Source organism: Centroberyx gerrardi, chromosome 24 (assembly GCF_048128805.1).
Source record: "Centroberyx gerrardi isolate f3 chromosome 24, fCenGer3.hap1.cur.20231027, whole genome shotgun sequence".
Lineage (NCBI taxonomy): Eukaryota > Metazoa > Chordata > Actinopteri > Beryciformes > Berycidae > Centroberyx > Centroberyx gerrardi.
Window position 1 is genome coordinate 15,381,860 of NC_136020.1, and position 18,078 is coordinate 15,399,937.

At 44.4% G+C, this 18,078-nt stretch overlaps 1 protein-coding gene across 7 annotated transcripts in view; it reads left to right on the forward strand.

Moving 5' to 3' along the window:
- Positions 1–390: 390 nt before the first annotated feature.
- cald1a (caldesmon 1a) overlaps positions 391–18,078 on the forward strand; it is a 51,444-nt gene continuing 33,756 nt past the window's right edge. For all 7 annotated transcript variants that reach the window (XR_013504090.1, XR_013504089.1, XM_078282216.1 and 4 more), the window contains exon 1: positions 391–479. The gene's annotated coding sequence lies outside the window, so the exon portion shown is untranslated. The remainder of the gene's footprint in view (positions 480–18,078) is intronic.

Consider the following 18,078-nt stretch of genomic DNA (forward strand, 5'->3'; position numbering starts at 1 on the left):
TGGTAATACAGTACAGTAGTTTCTAGGCCTTCTGGTCTGCTGAGTGCTCTAGCAGACGGCCCTCCTTTTTGGCCAAGATTAACATTTCATATGATCGTTCTTGACAGAGGATTTTCTTTCAGAGGCCCCTTGAAGGATAACCAAAAGGGGCACTTTCTGCCGAAAGACACTCTAGCTATTAGGAGTTTTGCGCTAGTTCTGCCCAGTGTTGAAATATTTCATTTGTCAGTTTTGGAAGCGTGTTGTGAGTAGAGTCTGAGCAGTAGCTTGGTGTATTTGGACCAGAGTGGTGCGGACAACGCGTTGAGCCCAGCCAGCAGTAAACATAGATGTGTGCGATTATGTCTTAAAGGGAGGGGCTTGCTCGGGTATTCAGTTTTATCACTGAATACAGTGGAGGACCGACGGCAGACTCTGGCTCCCTCTCCTCTCCTCTCACTCGACTGAAGAGAACTACTTTGTCCCGTTAAGATCCACAGGTAAGAACTAAAACTTTAAACTTTGAAGTGGTTGCAAAGTTAATGCTTGCAATTTGATATCAAACATCCCTCGGGTTGAAATTATAAGTTCATGACGCGCGGATGCAACTGCTCGTTGAAAATATGATGCACAATGTTACGGTGCCAAAATGCCATATTAGAGATCTCTACTATAAGAATATAGATGTTGATTCTACTTTTCAGAAGACACGGTTGGCCGTAAGCCGCTCCCTCTTTTGTGCGCTTTCCATCCCAACAGTTCACTGAAGGCAAAGTAAACTCATGATTGCAAACTATAATAAACTTGATTATGGGTCGAGCAATGATATGGTCACTTGCTATGTTAACGTTTTGTTAACAGCAGGCCTATAAAGAAAAACACATATGTCCACTCGTGTAATGCGCTCTCACTCCTTCAGATTCTTATCGGACAAAGTATGAGAGGGGCGGTCTCCAAACCCTCGGCCAGCCAAGTTTCTCATCGCCTCAGTAGGCTATAGCAGACATTGCATAGGCTAGCCAGAAACGATGACTTAGGCCTGTAACAAAATGGTGTAAGGATGATGTTTGACTTTGGCATCACACATGTTTTTGCTTGTGAATGGAGAACTTAGGAAAGCTTCTCCTTCTAATTCTGGGTCATAGATTCATAAAAGCCTTCAAGACGACTCAAAGTAAGCTGCCTAACAACCCCATCACCATGTTGTGACCTTGAGGTAAAAGCTGCCGAATGTAGAGGAACCTGTAGAAAGCTGACATGTGGAATGTGGACAAAGTAGGCAGAGGGGCAAAGATGGGCCCCATAGCCACAACACACTGCAGGCCCCTCAAGGATCAAATTTGACCATATAGGACGTACAATCAAAATAGCAAACTCTGAAATACTGGAGGCAGCTGTCGATTAGCTGTGTACATGAAAGTTCAACACACCCAGCATCTCCTATAGACAAAGCCACAGGGCAGACTGGCAACCAAAAGGCAGTCCTCACAGATGAATCCCATTCTCATCGTTTCAAGGTATCACATTCTTTGCAATCCCACCATCCCTGAGGCGAAAAGGCTCTCTTTCTGTTTCACTGTACTGGGGCTAGCCAGCAAGTCTTTTGATCTCAGCTTTATTACATAGTAGTATCTGTGAAATGGCAGCATGGAAAATGGAACAGGGTGGAGGGGCTGCGGAGGGTAGATCTATAGGGTCTTTTTGAATGGCTTTTGGGCCAGAGACAGCATAGTAATTGTCCATGAAACTGTATCTGATAAGTTGTACGGTGTTTGGAAAACACGCGGGGAATGCCCTCCGCTCCTTATAAGGCGCAGGCCCAACCTGGTGACAGATGATTGGAATAGCCTCTGGAATGCATAACAGTCCTGCAGGAGTCTTTCAGCTTTTGCATGCATGTGCACACACATACACATTACACACACTCTCACAGACATTCGAATGCTGGCACACGCACGCACAAGCGCACACATGTGCTCATGCCTTATAGTGTAAAGGGGGGGTTTTATCATTTGCACGATATGATATGGGCGCAGAAGAATCTGGAGGTAATTGCGTACAGTGATAACAGGGGTTTGGCAGTGCGGGGCGAGAGGGTTAGGGCTGGGCAGGCAGGATGTAGGGAACACTGCCATGCATTTCCGGAGTCTGGGTCTGGACTGCACTGTGCGGTAAAGGCCTCCAGTTACTGTACGCAGGCTCTCTCTCTCTCTCTCTTTCTCTCTCTCTCTCTCTCTCACTCTCTCTCTCTCTCTCTCCCCCTTCTCTACACTTGATTCAAGTTAAAGGTTGGATCAGATGATCACTGTGCCTCATTCTCATTATAATCAACGTGTGGTAAAGCATGAAACTGGACTTAAATGTAGTTCAGGAATCTCTTTGCTGTGTGCATGCATGCGTGTGTATGTATGCATGCACGGTTATGTGCTCAGATGCATGTGTGTGTACGTGTATGTGTGTGTGCTGTGTTATAGTTTGATCCTAGATATTTATAATCCACTACAGTATTATGTTCCAAAGCAAGAATCCAGAGTTTCCTTGCAAGGCAATAGTTTCTTACCACCGCTAAGCAAGGCAGCCAACCAAGTGGCAAACAGAATTTGAATAGAACGGAAAACTGGCAGAGGGAATTGTGTAACACAAATGATCAAACCGTTCAGTTATTTTTTTAATAATGCTATTTACCTATACTGTGTTCACTGTTAAGGTTTTCCAAATGTGGTGCAATTTCCAATGACTGCATGCTGACATGTCGGCCCAAACATACATTGTTTCTTCTCAGCAGGTGCCGAGCTACGGACCACTGAAACCATGTCAAGCATGTTTCGCATGTTCCACTCTCTTGCCCCTTGACTTAATTTTATGCAGATTTGTTGTTCTCAGAATACATTTAGAGAAATGATGCCCTGCCACGCCCAGAGAAACACAAGCAGATCTCATTTGTCTTTCACTTCTCCCAAAACGACCGCTCTGTTTCGTCAAGGGTAAAAGTCTTCATCATCAGTATCCGCCAGTTGTTGGGGATAAAATTAGTTTGGGTTTCAGGTTTGTATCTTCTGGACAGCAGCACCAGTAGGGCAGGGTACAGCTCATTTGAAGTGACTGTGATTGACATGCAGCTAAAGCTCATGGGATTCTGGCCCTGGACTCAGGCCCCACAGCATACTCGCTCTATTCCCCCTCGCCTTTGAATTCGATAGCATGTAATTTGAATGCACTGTATCCAGAACCGCACACTAAGTTGTATAATATGGTGAGCTTGGACGAACAGGCAGATCTCGGGGTGGAAAAGAATTCTTAACTCTTAACCGGGTAATGACGGTCAACAAGTGGTAGGCAAAACTGGTAGCGTTCCCCGCTTGTGAAGTCACACAAGGGCATGAAACCGTAGATAATGTTTGTTTAGGTCCTGGAAAATATGCAATAAGAGTCTCGCAGATGTTTGGTTAGTGATATATAAATTAATCTAAAATTCCTCGTACTTGCTTCTTCTTTAAAGAAAAATCTCTCATGGCATGAAATCTCCCTCTGTGTAATTTAGCTTCATATTCTGTTTGTTGTTCCTCATTAGGCAGCCAAGCTGACATGGAGCAGTTCTGTAGGGGAATACGCGCGGCTCTTGGATGTTCTGGCATTTGTTCGCTGCAGAATTAGACTCCGGTTGTCTCTTGGGTGATGGAGAATGCTGACTCTCTTTTTTTCCCCCTCTCTTATTCCACCCCTAAGCCCAGTCTATAATGGAAGCTGTTTGACCACCAAATGAAATCTCATTCAATCAAACTGTATTTACATAGCAGATTCCATACAGCGTACATGAGAAAAGAATTTAAAGAAGATCCTTCCCAGGACCTGTGTCTTACTTCCCTTTCTCTCCAAGCTAATTCCTAAACTTTGATTCTCCTGGCCTAAACCAGTCAGTCATGTGACGTGTAAGACCTGTGTTTGAATTCCTTTGGGCTTTAGTCACACTCTGATGAAGAGGGTTTGTTAGATCAACCTCTCGCTCCTGACGCTTTCTGACTTTGAAGTGTTATCACTCAAGGCCGGGTTGCCTAATAGGCAGCATGGCACGTCGGTGTTGGTAATTGGCATATTGGCCTGCCGTCTGCCAGTTGCCAGATGCTAAGCTCCCCCAGAAGTCCCACAGCTGTAAAAAGACTATTGCATTTCTTTCCCCCTAACTAAATCGCTTTTTTTAGTGGATGGTGATTCAATTCTGGATGAGACGGCCTTGCTTTAGACCCGAGTCTTAAAAGGTAAAACCTCCGTTCTCACTCCTGTGGTCGACATTTCACGGGGGTTTGGTGGGTGATTGATCGTGCGAGGGTGAGGTCACTCCTCCTAAACAGCGCTTCTGATGTCATCCTCCAAAGATGTGTGTGTTCTCTTTGCTCCCCAAAAGCGAGGCATTTGGAGGAGTGTGTAACATTGTTGAGTGGGACGTTTAGCCTTTGGGCTTCTTCTCATCTGATAAAACAAGCACAGGAAATGTCTCTGTGAGCTGATTGGCCCTGTGTTTTCCTTTGGCGTCCTCCCACCGGGCCCTCAGACATGCACAGTGTGTCCCTGTGGTGGAGAAACCGCCTTACATATCTGTCCCACAGCAGATACATTCACTGTTACTTTCTCTTTCTCTTCACCTCTGTCCTTTTCTTTACCGCCGATCCACTCCTCTGCCTCTTGTCCTCCCGCTTCCTCCCCGCCTCCCAAAAAGATACGATTACTATAAACTTTTTCTCTCCTCTTCCGCTTTTCCAGCCCTTCATTCGTTCTCCTCTGCCCCTGTCCTCTCCTCACCTCCCTCCACCCACAGCGTCCTCACCGAAACTAAACAAACACGGCTAATCAAGAGCCCGTCAAATCACCTTTTAAACGCCCCATATTTTAAGGTAATGGGGAATTAAGGGGACGTGGAGGTAATAGGGTGATGTAAATCCCGGCAGCGTGCGTGAAAAATGCCATTGAGTGCGGTGAGGTCATGTGTTTACACAGTGAGCAAGGTTAACCGCTCTATGAATAGCGGCAGGGCTACAGGGGGAAACAGACGGGGCAGTGTGTAGGTCGGTCATAGGCCTGCTGAAAGTATGCTGATGGCTGCAGAGGTGCTGTGTGCGTGTGTGTGTGTGTGTGTGTGTGTGTGTGTGTATGGTGAGCGTGAAGGAGAGCGTGGTGATTCCATGTTGGACGCTTGCCGTCATGGGAGTTAGAATTGGAGCGATCCGGCTCGTAAGTGGTAATGATGGGAGTAAGGACTTACCTCATACACATAAAACAACCAGTGTGTCCTTACATGGCTATCCATATGAGTCAGACTTCTACTGTAAACCTGCCCATTGTTTCATTCTTTGGAAGAACTTCAAAGTCGTGTTGATCGTGTATTTTCTTTAGTCCAAGTTTGTCCGTTTGTTTTTGAGTCTTGGTGTAAAGGAGAATACAAAGATGTCCCGTTTCTGTCTGACAGTCTGTTTTCCCTGCTTAGTTACATTTTCATGCAAGGTAAACAATGAGAAATCACTACTTTGTCAGGTTATGTATACATTTCACAAACGCAGTGTTTCTGGAACGATCCTTGGTCTGGTATTCAGACTTTTGATGCAAAATAATGTCTTATTGCAAGGCACATTCCTCCAAATGGACTGCAGCTATCTTTCCCACCTGAATAAGCCAGTTAGGCAGCAGCACAGTCTGAGGTCTGTGTCGGGAGCAGTGGTAATTGTTTAAGAGTGCATTTATAGAGTGTACTCTCTGTGCCTCCTAATCAGAAGCATACTCAGGCATTTACATATGAGCCTCTGAGGATTGCTCAGGAATGTATTACAAGCAAGGCGAGAGAAAGAGAGAGTAAGTAAGCCGGCGCTAGTGGGCCACTCAGCTATTGCCATTTCTTTCCACTTCACATGTCACTGCCCTGTTAGGGAGGAGGGGAGGGGAGGGGGGGGGGGGGGGCAGGTTGTTGTGAATGTGATTAAGACTGAAGATCAAAGACGCAGAGAGGCTGATGCGAAGCTGTCCTACCCTCAGCGCCAATAACAAATGTGTGTGTGTAGGCGCACATATGCTCTTCCTACGTCTTTGCGTTTGTGTTTCGGTGTCTTTGAGCCATGGATACCAAGGATTTCTCCAAAAGCAAAAGCGACGAAATCTAATGCCTTCATCTATATTAACCTATCGGAGACCTTTGCAGATTAGATCTGCTTTCGTGGATTCATTTCAGCACGTATCAGGTAATTTGTCAATTTGCCTCTCTGTACTCTAACTCAGGTCTGGCAAGGGGACAAGGAGAACAAAAATATGGCCTCAGAAAGCCATTTTAATCAGACGGTGCTCCGCGGGGACAGAGGCTGGCATAGGAGAGCTTCTTACCTCATCAGAGCTCTGCCAGCGGTGATTGGGAGAAACACTCAGTCAGGTTTTTATTGAATAACCCCAGGTCTGTGCTGGAGGGGCTTTGCTGTAATAGAGCAGCTCTACGGCTGCCGAGGTGACAGCCAAATGGTACTTATTAAACTAAGGGCTGATTCATACTATATGCCCTACTGCAATTTAACCTTGTTTGAGGCTTATGCTTCAGCTTTAATGCTGAAGTCCGGTCACAATTTCTATAACCAAGATACATATGTGCGCGATTATCTTGTGATCAGACAACACAGAGTTTGCAGAAACTCAGATGAATACGGTTATTCAGTAAAGAACGTAATTCATCTAAGTTGTAAATTCAGAATAAAATATCTGAACTGTGTGTGATAAACGGCCCAGTTTAGATGAAGCTTTTCTTGGAAATGCATGTGGGTTAGAGTCTCTACAGTAGCTCAGCAACTCCAGTCAGGAATAATAGCTGTGGGCCCCGTCCCCTCTGCTTGTTTACCCAGTACACAGCTCTGTAAACAAATTGAGCATGACGTCTAATGGAGTGTGAGTGTGTATTAATTACCTCCACATTTAGACTAATGGCTGCTTCTCATCTGATTAATGATGACACATGTCACAGGGAAGAGAGTGGCGCTAAGACGTTTGAATAGTTTCTTGCCAAAATGAGATATCCACCACTTGGATAATATGACATCTACTCTGACAAAGTGATTGCTGATGGGAAAAAAACTTGTTATTAAATATTACTGAAGTTATTCTTTGCCCTTTACTGCAAAATGGCGGCGCTTTAGAGGATTTACCTGTAATCATCTGTGTATTTTCAGATACTGAGCAACATAAGGGGAGAAGTTCATATGAAGTGATACAGCCTGTAGGAGTCAGTCGGTGTGTGATGTGGACGTGGCACAACACAATTTTTGGATGTCATACTGTTATTGGGAGCAAAAGTAACAATTACTGTTTTATCTGCCTTCACATAGTTTTTTATGGTAGCATAAAAATTTAATTTTCTTGCATCGCATTTAGCTGGCAAAGAAAAATAATGACAAAGTGACTTAATCACTGATTTTTATATGCTTGCCACAATCAGCACTTTTTTTTTATGATGGATTAATATCATCTATGGACATGTTCTGATGCCAATATTAGGCCAATAAAAATGTATTCAAGTATTGGCTGATGATATTGGTACAACATATTTATAGTGTACTTTATCTGCCTGACCCCTGGGGCGATTGATTTGATTGGCTTGGTTGGCTTGGTTTCGTTCGTGGAGGTTAAGCTGAGGTTGAAGCCTTAATGAGGTGTTTGGGATGCTGGTGATTTTGGTGGAAGGCTGGGGTTTGAGCTAAGGGGTTTGGGTGGATTGTTGATGGTTGAGCAGATCAGACACTGAGGAAGGTAGAAAGCTGGCAGGGTGTGTTGGAGGGATGGGGCAGGGTGCACAATCTGGCTGCCCTCATTAAAACCTGCCTTAATGAGAAACAAAACACTCAGACGCCCCCCTGGAACAATGAGTTCTTGTTACCAAAGAGCCTCCGTCCCGCGTATGACGGAGTCTGGCCCGCATCCCGGCAGGTTTTTCATGAGACTCGGTGTGCCTGAGTCGAGCCCCGAGCCCCACAGTGCCACTCACTCCTATGACAGCCACCTGGGAGACCACCTTGGAAAATGGGCCCCTATTAGTTCAGGTTAGACTTAATGACCAGTAATGGTACACCGGCCAAGCCAAACTGTGTGCAAAAGGGCTCCGGGCAGGCCGAAATGAAATACCAGTCACTCAAGCTCTCAACATAAACACAGGGTGGGGGGTGGGAGCGGGTGGGGGCTGAATAGGTGCTTGTATAGGTGCGTGTGAGTCTATGCGTGTGTGGGGGTGCATACATGCATCCGTGTGCTCCAGAGCAGAGGTGACCCAGGTGGAGGAGACAGTGTCATGAGAAAGGAGATGAGTGAACCCCCACGGACAGATTAGTGCCTGGAGGAACTGCCGTGGTTTTGGATTTATTCCCATTTAGCTCCGCTGCTTTGTGGACCAAATCTCATTTCCAGTTTTGCCATCAGCTAAAAAAAAAACTTGCAGCAACCTCCACGGAGCAACCAGAGAAGCCTCCTAAGAGCACCGCTCAATTATTTACAATTTCATGGCTGTCTGAGATATGTGTTATTCTAATAAATGTAGGAATTAGGAGGCTTAAATACCACACATATATTAACCTCTAAAGCTGAATTTTATCCTCAATTTAGTGGTAAACGTCACGTCATGTTAATGGCAGTCAATGATGATTGCGCCCTCCACGGTCTAAAGAGTCTGTGGTCTAGAATTAGCACAGGCATTAAAAAGTAAGAAACTCTACCGTTTAAAATGGTATAAAATGAGGCAGTCGCCCGCTGAACAGAAATATTTATAACACCCAGGGAGAATGAGCTGCAAAGCTTCCAAGTCTGTTCAAGGCAGACAGAGTAACATACTGTAATCCGCAGTGACAAGAGACAAAGACACAGAGAAAGAGAGAGAGAGGAAGACGAAGAGAGAGAGAGCTTTGTTATGTCTCATGAAGCTCTAGGGTTTCCTGGAATTTCTGGCAGTAGATTCCAAAGTCACATAACCACAGAGAGAGAGGGGAGGAATGGTGAAGCTTCCTGAAATATAGACAGACAAGGGGCAACTCTCCTGAAGGACGGGGTTCAAGACGTGCGACTGACAATAGCAGCGAGTACGGAGATCTGCTGCGTTTGCACTGGTGGGTCGGATTGCCCTCTAGACAGACAGAGGCACCGAACACAGTAGAAAGACACACACACACACTGAGTGCAGAGTGTAAGGTGAGATACATTACCTCTACCTACAGATTAAAGATCCTGACTTGGGACTTTCTCCTCAGAGGCGGGAGGAGGGGGGGGGGTGGGGGATTGAGGGAGACACAGGACCTGCACCCATCCAGGACACTCGCTGGCTGGCTGCCACACTAATAATAACAGCCAGCACAACTATGCAGGAAAATGAGATCTGGCAAAGCTAGGGAACTTTAGCCTTGCGTAGAGAAGACTCGAGGCATGTGAAGCGTTCTCTACTCTGGAATGTATAGCTGGAAGGAGAGGTGAGCTCTCTGTCACTTATTGATTTTACATCCACAGACTCAAGTTTATTATCTAAAAATTCGATACTACTACGATACCGTGGCAAACAAGAAAAGCCATCGAGCAATGCATTACCACACTTGACTTTTGCAAAAGGGGTTTTGATATGGTTTCTGATGTCGGTTGTCGCCTCTGTAAGTGAAATAGTTCCATATTTCGCTCCTGGCACCATCTTGTCAACCAGTTAAGATGGACCGATTCGGCTCAAGACATGGCGGACTGTTTTACTTCATTGAATTTTGCACCGACTGCTGCAGTCCAGTGTCAAGGGCCATGGTGCGATTGTCTATTTCAATCTTTGTTCTTCTTCTTCTTTTTCTTTTAACTCTCACCGCCCTCTGAAGATGACACTGAAATAGAATTTCACCTTACAGAACACATTTGGTGAAAGTATTGAGCATCTCTAAAATTCAATATTGAATTCAATCTGTCGCAACGGTATTGAAGTAGTATTGAAATTTTGACCATTCTGACAATGTTAAAGGTCCCATATCTGGTAAAACAGGATTTCCCTTGCCTCTTTGATTATAAAGGACTTGGATGTGCTATCTAAAAGCTATAAAGTATCAAAACGCGCGGTCGCCAACTAAATCCACCCAATCCGTATTAGAAAAGCGAGACTCTAAACGAGCCGTTTGGACTTCCCTAACTTTGTGGCGTCACAAACGTTCGCTCATTATCATTTTTGTAACAAACAATAAGCTAACAAAGCATTTTTTCAAAGCAGTTGAGCGGCTGTCATTGTGTATTTACCGGGGAGTTTTCCCCACCTGTCGCTGCCGGGCTGTGGTGTCAGTGGTAGCCAATCAGAACAGAGGGGTCGTTAATATTAATGAGCCTTAAAGACAGTCTTAAAGACAAACAGCCTGTTCTTGGCAAGGCTCAGAGAGATGGTGGAAAATGAACATATAAAAATGGATTGAGAGTGTTTTTGGGACATGACACCACACAAACAGCTTTTATTGGACCTCAAGACATAAGATAAAACACTGGAAAGTGTAGAATATGGGACCTTTATAATGGTCTACGAGTGACACAGTTCAACCGTATTGAGTCAAAAGACTACTGTTGAATGCCTTTAACCAATTATCATGTCTTTGAATACAAGACCCAGACTTGATAAATTAGTGTCTCTGTCTCTGTCATGGCCACTAAAGCTCATTCATCATCTGTCTACCGAGTGCAGTGCTTGGAGGCGTCTTGGTCCCAGCACATCCTCCACCAAATGGCTGGGCCTCCATGGGTTTACTGAGAGTGTGTCAGGGCCGCTGAGTGAGGCAGAGAGAGCGAGCGAGAGAGAGAGAGAGAGAGAGACCTCATCCTCATGGTCATTGGACCAAAATAAACCAACCTGGCCGTCCCCACTAAAAATATTCTGCGAGGCACTCCATCACCGTTCCTGTTCTTGACAATGTTTATATAAATTTTGTCTATGTGTTCCCAAAAGAAAGCGTAAGATTTCTCCACTAAGATTGAACTGAGAGGACTCCCGGGGGGGGGGGGGGCTTCTCCACCTCTCCGCATCCACTGTGAGTAATAGCGCTTCGTGAGGTCATCATGCCTGAACCCCACCCCCCCCCACCCCCCACCCACACCCACACCCACCCTCTCCTTAATCTCATCTCTCCTATCTCTCTCCAGGAATGCAGCCCCTTATTTTGAAAAATATCTTGTCACGTAATACCCTTGAAAATCCTCGCGGCGCACTTAAAAAAAATTCGCATTCCGCCGTGTGATTTACTGACTCGTGTGTTAAAACAAGACAAGAAAGATAAAGATTTATGGCAGCTTGAAGAGATTAAAAAAAAAAGTGTCTTCCGTGTAAGCGATGGTGGTGATTTTCTTTGTGTTTTTCGTGTTAGGGCAGAAATGAGCCTGTGTTGCATATACACAAAAAAAGGCAAACTTGTGTCAGCTGTCATGTTTTCAGCAGGCTCCCAGGGTGTCGGGGCATTGCATCATGCCTTTAGCCTCATTCTACCCTCATGTATGTTTCCATGTAAGGTATGATGGGAAGACATTCTCTCCTAGCACGATTCAAGCCAGCCACATAAATCACTCCACTGTTTTCATTCTTTTTTCATCCTTCCGTTTTTCTCTCCCTCTTTCACCAAAGTGTAATTTCTCTCTGGCCGCCGAGAGCCTCGCTTCCCGCACCGCGACCAAAACGTGGCTTTTGTAGGAAGCTTGTCACAAATGTTCAGCAGATTCCTTTTTTTTTTTTGCCTTTGCCTTTGCCTTTGCGTTTGCCTTTGCAAAAGACACATCAGGAACCTCTCAAGCTTTTATGAGAAATACATTTTTATGCTCCACTTAATGTTTCCAGCATGTCATATGCCTATATAGCAGAGGCTGTGAGCTGCCGTGGATCATGTTAATCACGCGTACTTTTACATTTTAGTCGTTGAACTTATGTTAATATCCAGAGTGACTTGCAGTGATTAAGCAGGTATGAGTTCAGTATTTCCCTGAACACACAGACTTTTGGGCTGGACACACTGGCAGAGCAGGGAATTGAACCTGTGAACTCTCAGTTACCGGACGGTCTTTCTAACAAGGCCACATTGCCATTCTATTACCTAATTACTGGAGGAGGACCTGAACTGTTGCCCATTTTGCAAGGAGGCTGGGGTTTTTAAATGCGCTCCTCTTATATCTTGCCAAGTCAAATAGGGGAATTAGGGCCAACACAGTGTTGGTCTAATACATAACTGACTGTCACTAAAAACCCTGCGCAAAGTACCCAGAGGTCTTGGAGTACAACAGGAGCTAAAGCAAAACCAACGCTTTTCTCCATTAAGACTGTAAAAGGGTTTATGTTTAGTGAATCGTTTCTATTCTATTCATTTCTGTTCTACTGTGCTCGTGTTTAGATTATTATTTTATTGTATTTGACTTTCATTTAACCTGGTTAGTCCCGCTGAGATCTGCTTTCCAAGGCAAAACTGGCCAGACAGAACAGCAGGAAACACATTTTATAACAAGCAATAGAAAATGTCTGAAAGTGGAGATTCTATTCTATTCTCTTCTGCTTTGTTCTGTTCCATCCCTTCTCCTCTATTCTATTCTATTCTATTCTATTGTGTTCTGTTCCGTTCCATCCCCTCTATTCTATTCTGTTCTGTTCCATCGTATTCTGTTCCATCCCTTCCCCTCTATTCTATTCTATTCTATTCTATTCTGTTGTGTTCTCTTCTGTGCCATCCCCTCTATTCTATTCTATTCTATTCTGTTCTGTTCTGTTCTGTTCCATCGTGTTCTGTTCCATCCCTTCTCCTCTATTCTATTCTATTCTATTCTATTCTATTCTATTCTATTCTATTCTGTTCTGTTCTGTTCTGTTCCATCGTGTTCTGTTCCATCCCTTCTCCTCTATTCTATTCTTTTCTATTCTATTCTATTCTATTGTGTTCTCTTCTGTTCCATCCCCTCTATTCTATTCTATTCTGTTCTGTTCTGTTCTGTTCTGTTCCATCCCTTCTCCTCTATTCTATTCTATTTTATTCTATTCTATTCTATGCTATGCTATTCTGTTGCATTCTGTTCTGTTCCATTCCGTTCCACTGTATCCTGTTCTCTTGTTCTGTTCTTCTGACACAACTGTTTTCATTCTATTCTGTTCTGTTCCGTTCCGTTCTGTTTTCATTCTACTCTGTTCCACTCTGCCTTGTTGCCGTTGGCTGGATCAACTGTTCGAGCGGTGTTGTCGGCAGTAGCGGTGCTTAGACTAAAACCGACCATACATCAGCACTCTGGTTCCACTAGTCTCCCTGGTCAGCGAGCTACCAGCAGATTAATGTCCTGTTGAGGAGACACAGGCTGCCGTCCGGGCCTCATTTACTCTGACAGAAGGCAGGTGTCAAGACGAGCTGTCACAGGAACAAGAGGAGGCTGATTTTCCCTTGGACATGGACGAAGAGAAGGGGGTTGGAGGGGGGTGGAGGGGGAAGACAAGTCGTGTATTCCTGTATTCAGTCTCGAAATCCTATTTTTTCTTAAAACAAGTGAAAAATTCGGCCAGTGCGGTGAGATAATTCCACTTGTTTCAGGGATTTTCGAGAAGCAGCAGTATCGTGAAACAAGGCAAAGGCAATTAAGGCAAATCACTCCACTAGTATCAAATAAAATGACACACACACAATTCAAGAAATGTCTTTGCACAGTGGTTGATTTGCATTTAAAACAAGAGAAATTTCCCTGTTCCATTGGCAGATTTTTTTCACTTGATTTTAAGGCACATAGTTGGATTAAATGACTTGTTAAGATGTGTAATTTTTTTGCAGTAGGGTAATGTTCCTGTCAGTTCCATTGTGTCAGGCTTCATTTAGCAGCTGTCTGTCATTACTTATTTATTAACATGTTTAATAGATATGTCACTATGTTCCCACATACTGAGAGACTGGTGTTGTCCCTGTGTATGCATGACAAAGCTTTGTTTTGACAGAAAGTTGATGTGAAAAATTGCATTTATCCATTTGCATTTGTCCTGCCTTGTTTGAGACCATTTCCATAGCTGCGGCCTAAAATCTTTATGGCATGTATGTTACACAGTCCTGTATTATTGACAAGGTTGTGGAAAGATGAAGACTAGACTAGATTGTGCGGCTGTCCTTGTGGAATTACACAACAGACTGTTGATATCACATGTCAAGTGCGGGGGTGCATATTTATTGAGATTATTTGACATTCTGGATATTTGCACCAGAATATCTGATGTATTATTTCAAGGGGGGGCTTACATAAGAGGGCCATGGCGCTGAAAACTAAAACCGCCTGGATCCTGAGCAAACAAGAGAAGAAAGACCGAGAGTGGCTTATTTATCACTTTGTTCTCCGCTGAGTTAAGACTTGTTTTTCGTTCTGTCTCCGGCAGCAATGCAAAATTTGTCCTCCTCAGTGAGTTTAATCTTGTCTTAAAAATCGTATTATTCTTAAAACAAGAATTGAGTGTGATATTTCGCTTGTTTTTCGAATGCAACTCAATTGACAGTATCATGAAACAAGTGGAGTGAACCTGCCTTATCTCAAGATATTGTCACACATTTATAAAAAATGTGTGACAATATCTTCAAATGTGTAGATTCATTAGAAACAAGTGAAATGATCTCACCTCACTGGCAGATTATTTCACTTGAGTGAGATTTTAAGACGAAACACAAAGGTTCAATGCGTTCTTAAGATGGACGGTTTTGTAGGAATAGAAGCGCAAGTGGCTTTATTTATTGCTTTGTTCTCTGCTGAGTTCAGGCTCTTTTTTTCCCCCCCAACTCTCACCAGTATCCCTCCCTCTCCGGCGGCTCACGCGCTGCAAAAAATATCCGAGATAATTTGCTAAATTACTTGTTAAATGACTTGCTAAGATGGCCATTTTTTGCAGCGGCAGTAGCGGCAGGCAAATGTCAGAGCCGCTCCATATAGTGAGGGGGGCCAGATAAACAAACCGTTTCTAACTTAAGCAGAGGGCTGTGGCTGTTCGAGACGGCTGCTTTTTCACCAGGAGGAATGTTCCGTTCCAGGGGGCTCCGGCTCCAAGTGCACTGCTGAGACCGGGGCTCATATGCGAAAGTGAGGAAAGGCTTTGTGTGTGTTTTTAAAAACGAAATGTCAGCGTCGTGAGGAGATCTGCGTGCTTCCCTTTCATGACTCCTGCAGGTCGTGCAGGTGTGTGCGTGTGTATGTGTGTGTGTGTGTGTGTTCCCAGAGATGTCACGGCAGGTCCAACATCACCATCAGTCATGCTGTTTTGAGAGAGAGCCAACTCTGTGGCCACTGTGTAGTGAGTGTGAGAGCTCTATCTCGCTGTGCACACAGCATGCAAGAAAACCTTCCCTTTTTTTTTTTTTTTTTTTTTCTTTTTCCCAGTTTGGTTACGGGAAAAGGCAGCATTTTTTCCTTCCATATTTGGTCATATGGAGCACCGCCAGTGAGCAGTAGCCTTTTGATGCCGTACAAACATCCCTATTTTGTGTGGGATTTGTACTTTTTGGAATGCTCTTTCTCCGATACGGCCTGATTGTGGGTGTAGCATCTGAAAGTGCACTTTTAAAAGGGCTACAAGCCTTTTAAAAGTCAAAGAGTGGAGAAGGATTGTATGGGCCCTCGCTGCTGTGCTGTTCCCTCGCAAAGAAGTTGCCTCTTTACAGTGTTATTTATGATTTGGGCAGTAAGAATCCAACTCCTAATGTAAATGGCCCTCTTAAAACTGGCATTTAAAAGTAAGAGAATGTTTTATAGGCGTCCTCCTCGGCCAGCTATATCGACTTCTCTTAGGCAGTTATTTAATTCGGTAAAGTGGATCAGCAGCTGACAAATAAGAATCTAGCATTTGAATCCAGTGGTTAACTTCAAAGTGCTTCAAGTGTGTGTGAGATTTTGAAAACTGCCGCACAGAGCCGAGGAGCTAGATGGGAGTTAAGTCTCTCCAAACAGAGAATGATGATAATACGGTGGTCGTTTAAATGAAGCGTCTGCCTGCTGCAAACTGCTGTTGAAAAGCATGTTGAGATTCAGATGATGGATATGGCACGTTGGGGTAATGTTTTTATTGCAATTTAAGCGTGACTTAGCTTCAGGCGTGAGGTTTAAGGACACATACACACACTCTCAGCCGGGGGGGTGGGGGGGTGGGGACGCGGTCTTGTGAAGCGCAGGTGCTTTCAGGTCTCGTGTGTTTCTCGGCAGGAGGGAGGAGGTCGTAACACCTTCATAACAGGTTTAATACGGGCTAAGTAAGTGCTGTGATGAGCGAGCCAGCGGCAAGGCGAGCTCTTCCACTCCCAGCTATGTGTGGGACTGGAAAAGAAGAAGAATAATAATAGAAGAACAGTGAGTCATGGCCTAAATATACCACAGATGACAGTGTACTCAAAGTTATCCCAGGTTAGTGAGGTTATCTCTCTGGCAGCGGAAAATGTAACGCAGGATTCAAAAATGCTACATGGAGAGTAATGTTTTTTTTTATCAGGGCAACACAGGGTAATGAGTTTAGAAAGTATCAAGCTACGATTTCCTTTCCAAAAGGGATTAGTCTGTTTGAGAAAGGTAATTGAAATAAATGTTATTTGCTATCATGAGCATATCACAGCATGCTGTTTGAGTAAGTAACACAGTGTCATGAGGGTTTCATTTTGTGTTACGTAGCACTTGAAGTGCTTGGCAAAGCGTTCGGCGTAAAAGAAAGTTCTGATGCTGTTTATTTGCTAGTTTGGTTGTGCAATTGATCTGTTGGATGATTGATCCTATGATAAATTCAATGGTTGGTTAATCCCAGCTCCCAGCAATCCTTGGTATTCCATTGAGAATTGAGATTTTCTTGGCTGTGTGTGTGAGCAGATAACCTCAGTCAGTCAGTCTGTGTGTGTGTGTGTGTGTGTGTGTGTGTGTGTGTGTGTGATTCACAGGGCACAGAGAGGTGTTATGGAATGTGAACCATTGTCTGGGAATGCAGGAGTCTCCTTTCTCTCCACCAAATGGAAACTTAACATCTTGAACCTTCAGGTCTTTTCTGTACACCAATGTGAAATTTCCCCTCGCCGATTCTTCTTCTATCTGACAGCCAAAGTCAGCACAGAGGAGATCCAGGGCGATTTGAGGGAGGATTGTGTGTGATCACCAGATCTTAAGTCACTAATGACGATGCGTCTGAAGCATTTAAGGACCCGAGCCCATTTCTCGCTCTCGCCCTCAAAAACGTCGGTACGTTATCCCACTGCGCTGTCATTTCACTTGCCGCATCGGCAATAGCTTCTCAAGTTTGCCTATGAATAACGTCTGCTCAAGCTCACTGAAAATTTTCCTCATTCGAGCCGAAGCCACACTTTCAGAGAAAATGAATTTGTTTTGGAGGAGATGGAGGCTCTGCAGAAAACAGATGGTATTGAGCTCAGATGCATTCGGCCGCCTCATATGCTGCCTAGAATATACGGTCGCAGCTAAAAACCTCTGCTTTGACACCACAAGCTATTCTGGTTGTCAGCCGCTGGCCCAATTCAGTAGGTCACTGCAGTTTCAGATATATTCATACAGTGGCATGCAGATGCAGACAAACATAGACGCACGCACACACACAAATGTCTCTTCATATTTCAGCTGAACACGTAGCCAGCAGCTGTTGGCCGGACTGCCGCATTTCGGTCCAGAAACAGAAGAGAGAGTGAGACAAGGGTGAGAGCAAAAGAGTGAAACAGAGGCAGACGGAGAAACAGAGAGACACACTAGATGAAGGATGAAACTAAGAAAGAGACAGGAGGAGATGGAAAAAAAGAGAGAATTCATGCTTTTCCAGTGCCAGAAACCCCAGTGAATTTATGAATGCGCGTCCACAGCCGCCCTGTAGCCTGGGACTGTAAATGTGTTAATGCTGCCGAGGGCTGGATGTGTGAGAGGAGACACATATCATACGGAACCACAACCACAAGGCCAGCTTTCCAAACACAGCACCGTAGGTGGTGATGGATATCACACATGCACACACACACATTTACTGTACCGTAAACACACACGTACTTGCAGTGTGCACACGTACGCTCAGAGACTTGCAGTATTACAAATGTATGCACACACATTCTCACACATACAAACTCATAAAGT